The following is a 10172-nucleotide window of genomic DNA, read 5'->3' as shown; positions in this document are numbered from 1 at the left end:
TATTGTAGGAAGATATATATTGTTTAGACGTGGCCCATTTGCTGGCCATTTTAAAGTGAGTTCTAAAAGAATTTCTAAATTTTAAATAGTGGTGTTATTAGCACCGTATTAGTTATTTTAGACCTTTTATTTTTTTAGACCCCTACTTATAAATTTTGAAATTCTCAAAATTTTTTTTTTTTCTCAAATAATACCAAAATTATTTTTGTGAAAACATTTCACCCATTAAATGCACACTTTCCACACCTCTCACACCCCCAAAAAAACCCTCTTCCAAAAAAACAAAACCACCAAGAAGAAAAAGAGTTATTGCCATTATTGTCTCTTCTGCCTCATCCACTATTGTCATAATTGGTATGCTTTCTCTCTCTCTCTCTATATATATATACATAATTTTTTAGTTTTCTCGTAATAATTTCTTCACTTGTAGAAAAAAAAATTATAATAATTGTTTTGGTTGATTTTATTGATAGATATTAAAAATTACGAGTTCAATAGAGAATTACGTAGCAATATTATCAAAGCTACATGATGAAGGAATACTTTTGAACCTGATAATGGATTTGGGCTACTTCCGATAACTTGTACAAGTGTTAAAATTTTTGACTATTCAATGTGTTAAGAAATTTCTATGTTCGAACTTGCATTCATGAAAATTACTTATTTGTTCAGGAATGGCTTCCCGAACAAATAAGTAATGTTCGGACCTGTATTCCCGAATTTGAAAAAATAAAAACTTCTGCCAGTGTTAACAATTTTGACCGTTTAATGTGTTAAGAAATTTCCATGTTCGGACCTACATTCTCAAACTTAAAAAAAAGAAAACTTCTACAAGCGTTAACAATTTTGATTGTTCAATGTGTTAATAAATTTCCATGTTTAGACCAGCATTCTCGAACATTACTTATTTGTTCAGGAAGTAATGTTTGGGAACGTCATCCCGAACAAATAAGTAATGTTTGGATCTGTATTCAACCAAAGGGTTGCCACTATTATCGCCGGAATATTGTCATTGTCGGAGAAGTGTATGTAGTCAAATGGTTGCCACTGTTACCGCCGAAATATTATTGCCAAAGGATTTTCAAGCTTTTGAGGGTGGGTAGGTTTTGAAGGTGGAATTTGGAGAAAATTGATGGGTGGTGATGGAGGTGAATTCTCGCATAAACCGTAATTCATGATGTAGTAAGTGTGAAGGTTTAATTATGAGATAGAATGTTCCAAAATTAATAATATCATTTTTAGTAATTTCATTTAAGATTATTATTGTAATAAAAAAATTAAAAAATCTAAAATAATTTATGAATACTAATAGCAGCACCCATTTTAAATATTGAATTGAGTTGGGTGTGTCATCAAGCATCAGGACCCTAGTGGGAGCTGAAATTTGAACATTGAAAACTCGTAGCGCAGCCTCTCAGATGCATTCCCCTGTCTCTCTTTTATCCTTAGAATGAGTTCCAAAACTTTGTCCGCATGATCAAGAAAACATATTTTAGCCTTTGAAACATCGCTTTTAGTCCCTATAATATAATATTAAAAAAGATTTTGTTCTTGTTAACCAACTTTTTTTTAAAATAAAAAATTATATGACGAATGAGAATCCCTTTGCTACACATCTTTTGTGTAGAGCATGTATTATATGCATCTTATTATATTTTTTTATTTTATTTTTATATATGTTATAGATGTTTATAATAATTTTTTTACTATAAAATTATAATAATTTGTGATTTAGAAATAAAATTACACAATTTTATTATAAAATTGTACATTTTGTGGTTCAAATATTATCACAAAAAAAAGTAACCAGGTTTATGTGGTATACTGAAAGGATTTTCATAAAGAATATATAATTATTTGAAATTTTATTAATTAATATCCATAAAACAAACATCATCATTAAATTCACACAAGTAGATATGCATATCTTGTCATAGTGCATACACATTACATAGATTTTTTTGTCCCCTTTACGCTATGTTTGGTTTACGGATTTGAGAAGAGATTTGGAAAGGAAAAGGGAAAATTAAGTGAAATATGAATAAAATATACTTCTATTTCACCTAATTTCACACACATTTTCTCTTTTCCTTTTTAAATCCCTCTCTTAATCTTCAACCAAACACAGCATTAGAGACATGGAGAAAACATGCTACGCATTACTATCCTTTTACAAATTATGCAATGAGCTAAAAAAGACTTTTTCTTCTTTCATTTTTTTTTAAATAAATTTTTTTGTTGGATTTAGTCTCTCTTCCCTAGATTTGGACTGTGTTTTGTCTAATCTCAAAGTTATTGACTCTGTTAAAAAGTATTAGATGGTTTCCTTCACAAGATGAAAGTTAGCTTACCTAAAAAAAACAAAGGCAGACTAACCCAAAAAAAAAACAACATAGGCAGAAAATTCTCAAAATCTAATTTTTTTTCAAATATATATATATTTTTTGAATGTGGGCCAATATTAAAAAAATGTAAAAAATTTCCTTAATGAGCAAGCTTATATAGTTTCAAAACATTTTAAATTAATACTACTATATTACTGTCCTCTTCCCATTCTCCTTATTATGCGATTAAATTGATAATCCTATTGATTTAGCTAATAAGGGAGTGTGTTTTGTTCACACCGTGTGAACAAATTCACATTCATAATTTGTGTGAAATTGAATGTTGATTAGCGTCATCTTTACCATGCTATAGCTAACCTGTACGTGATATAGTTATATTTGATTTTGTACATAAAATAATGTATCAAGTCTAAAGTTACTGTCACAAATATATTAAGAAAGCTGTACTGAAAGTGTTAAATTAAAAACTTTCAGCTTTCACAAATAATAGATGACAATCCTTATAACGAAGTACTTGTCTGGAAAGAAATTTTTTTAAAGCAAAATCAATAATTTAAGAAAAATCGTACTATGAACTGAAGTGGATATGTTAGCCAAGCTTGAAAACCTTCAATACTAATTTTGTGTCTCAGAACAAGTAAATAAAATAAAAGATTCTTTTAATAGTATTGAAAATTTAATCTTTTAAGCCAAGGCCGGCCCTAAGGCAAGGCAGGTATGGCCACACAATTAAAAAAACAGTAAGTAGAAAAACATTTAACCAAATAAACTAGATTCAGGAATACATGTAATCGCTCATCCAAGCACGTCAAATGTCATTGTAGTGATGGTATAATTTTGATGTTTCAATTATATTTGGTTCATTGAAATGAACTAAAATGAAATAACATCCCATCATAATGGTCATCCTGACGTTTGGCTTATTGAAAAATAATAATATATTACAAACAAAATCATCATTTATTATTGTGAGAAAATAGTCCTTCTATAAATAAATAAATAATAAAATAAAAATAAAAAACTAAAGAATGATCATTCTATTAAATTCAATTTCATTTCAATGAACCATACAATACATTTAGTATTAGTAATCTAAAAATGAAGTTCTATGGACTTTTTTCTTAAAACAATTGAATTGTCATAGGAGAAATAATTTTTTTTTTTTTTTTTAAGTTGAAGTTGATCAAATTTTACTACGTCAAGAGAAAAGTATGAATAAATTAATAATAAATTAGACAAGAAATTTAAATTAAAAAAAAAAACTAATGAAGTATATACCTTATTTGAGCTGTGATTTTAACAGTGAATTTGGTGGTCTTTAGGCTATGTTTGGTTGGCTCTATAAATGAGGAGATTGGACTAGCAATTTTATAGATCCTACATAACTCATGTTTGGTTGATAAAAATATAATGAGACTAGTAGTCTTATCAGACTATGAATCCTCTCACATGATGGGATTAGCTCGCCCTATGGAGGGGTGGGTTACTAATCCAATTCTATAAAATTGTGTATTAAAAGACAATTTTGCCCTCACATTACAAAAATAACAAAGTTAATTTTTATACAATGAAATTTTTTACTTAATTTCATAAATTTAATCACAATCAACTAATACTACTACACTAATACACAAACAAACACTTTTATTTTTTATTTTAATTTAATATCACTACATTAATAATCTCTTCATTTAATTTTACCCTCCTTATAATCTCAATTAAGCTAATCTATCAAACAAACCAGGCCTTAGTATAGAAAGAGGGAGGAGATGGCTGCGGCCGCCATGGCATGACCTTATCCTCTTTCTCTCGAATCGCAATGGGTATTAATATTTTATTATTTTAATTATTCTAAAGAAGGCTGAAATTAATGAAATGTTCTCTGAGTGTTCATTTAACCTAGACATTTTTCTTACCATTTTATTTTATTTTATTTTATTACAGAGTTTGAAAAGAAAGTCATATGTCAATTCCCACTAGCTTTTTCAAGTGAATTTTTTAGTGATGATTTGAAGTTTCTAAGCCAAGTTCCTCCAATTTTTTTGCATTGCCAACAGAACAACAGTGTTCAGAATCCAACAAAATGCATATGGATCCATAGAATATGACAATAATACTGGTCCAAGGGATTGACCATTCAAGCACTATTATAAGACAATTTTTGGAGTTCACATGTTGAATTCTCACCTGATTAAAAATATAGAAAATTGTAAATCAGTTGAAACTTCACAAAGTATTTATAGATTTATTATTAAAAAAAATTATATTTTTAATTATTAGAATTAATAAAATTTATCACTAATTTAAAATTATTTTCAAAAACTTATATTGATTTATAATTTTTTTTTAAAATATTTAAACTTAATCGATACACGTGATTTTCAAGTGATTGTACGAAGCCGAAGTTTATTTATAAAATTTGTATTCGACAACAAAAAAAAATGTTCAATGAAAAACTGTGGGTCTTCAATGCCAATTAGGAAAATGTGTTGCATAAATTAGGGGTGGGCGCGGGTCGGTTGCGGCCACGAAACCTCCAATCCGCCATCCGTCCGCCAGATTGGCGGATTGGAGAAAATCAATCCACATCCGTCCGCCAATCCGGCGGATGCGGATTGAGCGGATTGACGGTTTGGCGGATGGATGCGAATCGGTTTAGCGGTTTGAAATTTTATAAATTTTCAACATAGTTCAACTTGTGCACTTCCTCAAAAAAAAAAAAAAAAAAAAGTATTACAGTCAATGACTTAAAAAAGTATTACAATTACTGCATGCCTCATCCAAAGAAAGAAAGTTTGAAACTTTAGAATATCACAATCACTGCATGCCTCATCCACATATTACAATCACAGCATGCCTCTTCCACATAAAGTATTACAATCTGTGGTTCTTCAAATATAAAAAAAATTCAAACCACAAAAACCATGAACAGAGTAATAGTTGAGATTGTATGTCTCTGTATTGTTACATTTATATATGTTTTGAAAACTAAAACCAACCAGCATATTTCATATTTTCTATTTATTACTTTTAGAGTTAGATTTAAAAACAAAAAAATATAGATAAATAATATGTTTATTTTTTCAATTCAAAAAATATATTCAAGTTGAAAACTTTTTTTCAACAGAATATTTGAACTCTTTTTCAATTGAAAACACAAACAAAATATTTAAACAAATTGAAAACACAAAATCTTATAAATTACTAAGGGTACTCGCGGTTTGGCGGTTTGGTTGCGGCCAAAAGAACCTCAAATCCGCCATCCGTCCGCCAAATTGGCGGATTGGAAAAAATCAATCCGCAACCGTCCGCTCGTCATCATGCATCCGTCCAACATGCGGCGGATCGGTTCGGTTCGGTCGGTTTTGGCGGATCGGTATATCCGCTGCCCACCCCTAGCATAAATTCTTACTACTAGACATAAAGATAGTGGAGTCCATATTAATAAATACATGAGTCTCACATGAAAAATGTTTCAAACTCTCATAAATCTTCATCAATTCAACCTATAATGATATAATCTGATAAGTGTTAGTTTTTAATTGATTAAACACTGAATGATATGGGAACCCCACCCTTATCACATTGACGCTGTTTGGGAAGTGCCTAAAGAGGCTATTATAGCCTAAAAATTTTTTTTAGCCAAAAAGCCCCTTTTGCAAGCTTTTTCAAAAAAAAAAAAAAAAAAAAAAAGAGGACTGCACAGCCCGCAGTGTAGGCAACCTACACTGTCAGCTAGAGAAAATGTTCCATCAATGAACATTTTACGATTTTTCCCCTTCATAGCAATTTAAAAAAATATTTTTTTAGGGACAAATTTGTCATTTTAATTTCAAACATCATTTCAACACATTTTTTAATACAACAACTCAAATAAAATCCATCTCATCTTTCCAAACACAAAAACTAAAATAGCCTACTAAAATAGCCAAAAAGCCAAATAGCCTACTAAAATAGCCACTTCCCAAACGAGGCCATTATTGTAGATGCATTTGTCAATGCAAAATGTGGGCCTCTAGCATTGTTGGTCTCATATACATCATTTTTATTTACTCATTTTTTTTTACTTAATATTTTCCCCTTTATTTACTCTTTTTTTTTTTATTTTATTTTTACTTAATATTTTTCCCTCTCTTTTTTTATATCATTCCTTAAGTCCCATAGGCTTGATCTTGTAGATTTTGACTTGTGTCTACTGATAAGTAAATTTGATGAGAAATTCATTTTTGTATGACATTATTATATAAAATATGAAAAATGATATACATAAACATATTTGTTACCTCATTTTCTTATGGGAAAATTACATATAAATGAAAAGTTTTACAAAATATTTACATATTAATAAAAAAAATTATAAATTTAATAATTAATATTTATAAGATTTTTCATTGATTTGATTTGATTTGAATTTTTTTTTTTTTTTTGGGTTAAAAACTACACCAATATATAGATTTCCCTTTTCTTATTGCTAGACACAAATATATGAACCCATTTGTATTATTAATGTGGTCTCACTTTGCATCAAATAATAAATAATAAAAAAATAGGCTTATCGATGAGACGTCCATATTTATAGGGGAATGCAACATTAGGGCTAATCTTTTTTTTTTTTTTTTTTTTTTGGTGTGGTAATAGGGATGGCAATTTGAAACCGATCCGACGGTGACCCGATTCCCCGATTCCGATTTGATCGATTTTTCTCCGAAAAATACCCCCGACGAGGAGAGGATGACATTTAAAAATTAATCCCCGATTAATTTCGGGCCAGGGACGGTGATTAATGCCGAATCCCCGGCCCCGGCCCAACCCCAGCCCTAGCCCCAGCCCGTTTGTCCTCGACTTAGTATATATATATATAATATACTTTTTATATATTTTGTTTCTGTCTCTTTCTTTCTCTTTCATTTGCACACTCTCTCTCTCTTCCCTCTATTCTCTCTCTCTCTCTCGTTCTCATCCTCTCACTGCCTCTCATCTCTCTCTTTCCCTCTCACTCACTCTCTCTCTCTCTCTCTCTCGTACCTTTCCTCCCCTTTAGCGCTACCGCCTCTGTCGCCTCGCACCGTCGTTCGCAACTACCGTCGTCTACTTTCGTCGTTCATCGCCTTCGTTCATCACCGTCGTCCATCGCAGCCATCGTCGTCTACCTTCGTAGCAATCACCATCGCCGATTGCAGCCACCATCGCCGATCGCAGCCACCGTGGTCCACCCTCGTCGCAGCCACCGAGATCTGTCTCTATTTGTCTTTTTTTTTTTGGTAGTTGATGCATGTTGATGATGTTCTTGATTAATGATGCACACACTCAGATTTGTTCACCATCGCATGATGCACACACAGATCTCATGATTTTTTTTGATGATTTTTTTGATTTTGTTGATGTTGAAAGTTGTAGATGATGTTGAAACAAATTTGGGCGGGGAATTTTTGGGGTCGGAGAAACCCGATCCCCGTTAAGGGGCGGGGATGGGGACAGTGACAGGTTCCCCGTTGGGGATCGGGGCCGGGACCCGGAAATTTTTTACCATTGGGGATCGGGGACGGGGAGGGTGATCCTCGACCCCGCCCCGCCTCGCCCCGCCCCGTTGCCATTCCTATATGGCAATGACGTGCCAGAAAAAATTGTCGGAATAGTCATTAAAAAATTGGTTGAAAAAATCACTAACAGTGACCCCACAGCAACAACTGGTGGTGATAAGGTGGATGGATAGGTGACTTGTGTATAAATGGGTAATATTTGGATAGTAGACAAATAGATAGAATTTTTACAAATAGGTGTTATTTTGGATAAATAAAATTCCTTTTTGACCCCAAAAGATTAAATTTTAAGCTTATAAACTAATTTTCTTAGGGTAAATTACAAATAAACCTCTAAGATTTGTTTTAAATACGAGTTGCTCCTTGTGATTTTGAAAATTATATCTCGCACTTTGAAATTTCTAATTTCATAACAAATAACCTCTTTTATTAATAATTTATCAAATCAATTAATAGTTTTTAATGACGTCATCAATATATTTTAATTAATAATTCAGATAATTTTATTATTGTATACGAGAGTAGTTGAGAATTTTATTTTTTTAATTTATTTTGTTAAATAAAAAAATTCTGACTATGGAATATTTATAATTTTTCAAATCATATGTGGCAATTTATATTTTAAACCAATCTTAAGAAGTATATTTGTGATTTATTCAAAATTTTGTAAAAATAAATTGGTAACGTGAGTGCTTTAAAAAAAATATAAAATGTTCACTTATATATAACACTACTTATAAATATTATAAAAAATTAAAGTTTTAGAGACTAAAATTTAGGGGTAATTATTTTTTAGAAATTAAATATTTTTGTTGCGAAAAGTATCGTCATTATATTTTTAGCAATGAAAATTGAACATTAGTGATGCATTATTATCATTTTGAGAACAAATTTTTTATCTCAAAAAATAAATCATTTTGAGACCAAATTAATTTGTTCTTAAAAGTTCATTTATTAGTGACATTTACAAAATTTTGTCGCTAAAATCTTGTTTTTGAGATAATTTTTAAACGACTATCCTCACGACGATAAAAATTAATTTTTAAATACCTTTTATAATAAAATTTTTACTTTTAAATATCAAATTAATTTCTAAAATTTTTATATATTGTACTGAAATTATATGCTTAAATTTCCATTGTGGGTTAAGTGCTTTGGATTTAGGTATTGACTTTTGAAGTTGCTTGAAATTAAAGATGTGGAGTGAAATTGATTATGGGGGACAAAAAAGTTGAATGAACATCAATTCTTGGTTGTCCTTAACTAGAAGTCTGGTCTATACTCTTTTTCTCGAAAATGTCAATGCATGGTTTAGATAATTTGAAGAAAAAGTTTGCATTATTGTACTATAAAAGCCATTAAACCTTCCTATTAGGTATCTCGATAGCATCAAAAGCACATTCCATGAATAAAAAAAAAAACACATTCCATGTAACATTTCTTTATTTATTATCAATTTTTACTTAAGGATTGTTTGAAATGTTTGAAATAAGTATATTTTTTGATTTTTTTTTGTAAAATATAAATTAAGTTTGAAATAATGTGATAAAAAAATGATGTGACTTAAATAAAATGATATAACTTAAATAAGATAGTGATTTTTTTATTTTTTTATTTTTTTTTGAAGATACTAAACTTTACCTTATTTTTTTCTGCCCCCATGAAACATATGGATATTTTGTGCAAAAATTGTAGTTTCAATCACAAATAAGCACACACGTAGGGAAGAATACTACAAGATATATATGGTGGCAAACTGTTTACAGAGAACTAATCCACTACAATCGATAAGGATTATAAGAAAATTTTCAACATCTCAATGCAGCTCTCTGTTCCATAACAATTCCCTGAAACCTTACCTAAAAATTATAAGGGATTGGACTATCTAGTCTGATTACAGATTGGACCGTCTAGTCTGGCTTAGTTAACTTATTTTTGGGTCCTATTTTGATAATTCGAATAGTTCATATTTTAAGATTCGTCGAATATATTATCTTTGCAAAAAATAAAATTAATTGAATAATGGAAATCATGTATTCGGATCGATTTTGTATGAGCTGTTTATTTTTTTCATTGTTTTTTTTTTTTCATACAAAATTTATCTAAACACATAATTATCATTATTCGATCGACTTGATTTTTTATAAAAATAATGTACTTGATGAAAGTTAAAATGTAAATAATTTGACTTATTATAACAGAATCCAAAAATGAATCCACAAGACCTAACAACACTTCTCCGTTCCGATAAAGGTCTGAAAAAAAGCCACACGCAAATTATAATATA

The sequence above is a fragment of the Camellia sinensis genome, chromosome 3 (assembly GCF_055761805.1).
Source record: "Camellia sinensis isolate YWXY chromosome 3, ASM5576180v1, whole genome shotgun sequence".
Classification (NCBI taxonomy): domain Eukaryota; kingdom Viridiplantae; phylum Streptophyta; class Magnoliopsida; order Ericales; family Theaceae; genus Camellia; species Camellia sinensis.
Note: the sequence above shows the minus strand (reverse complement) of the source record.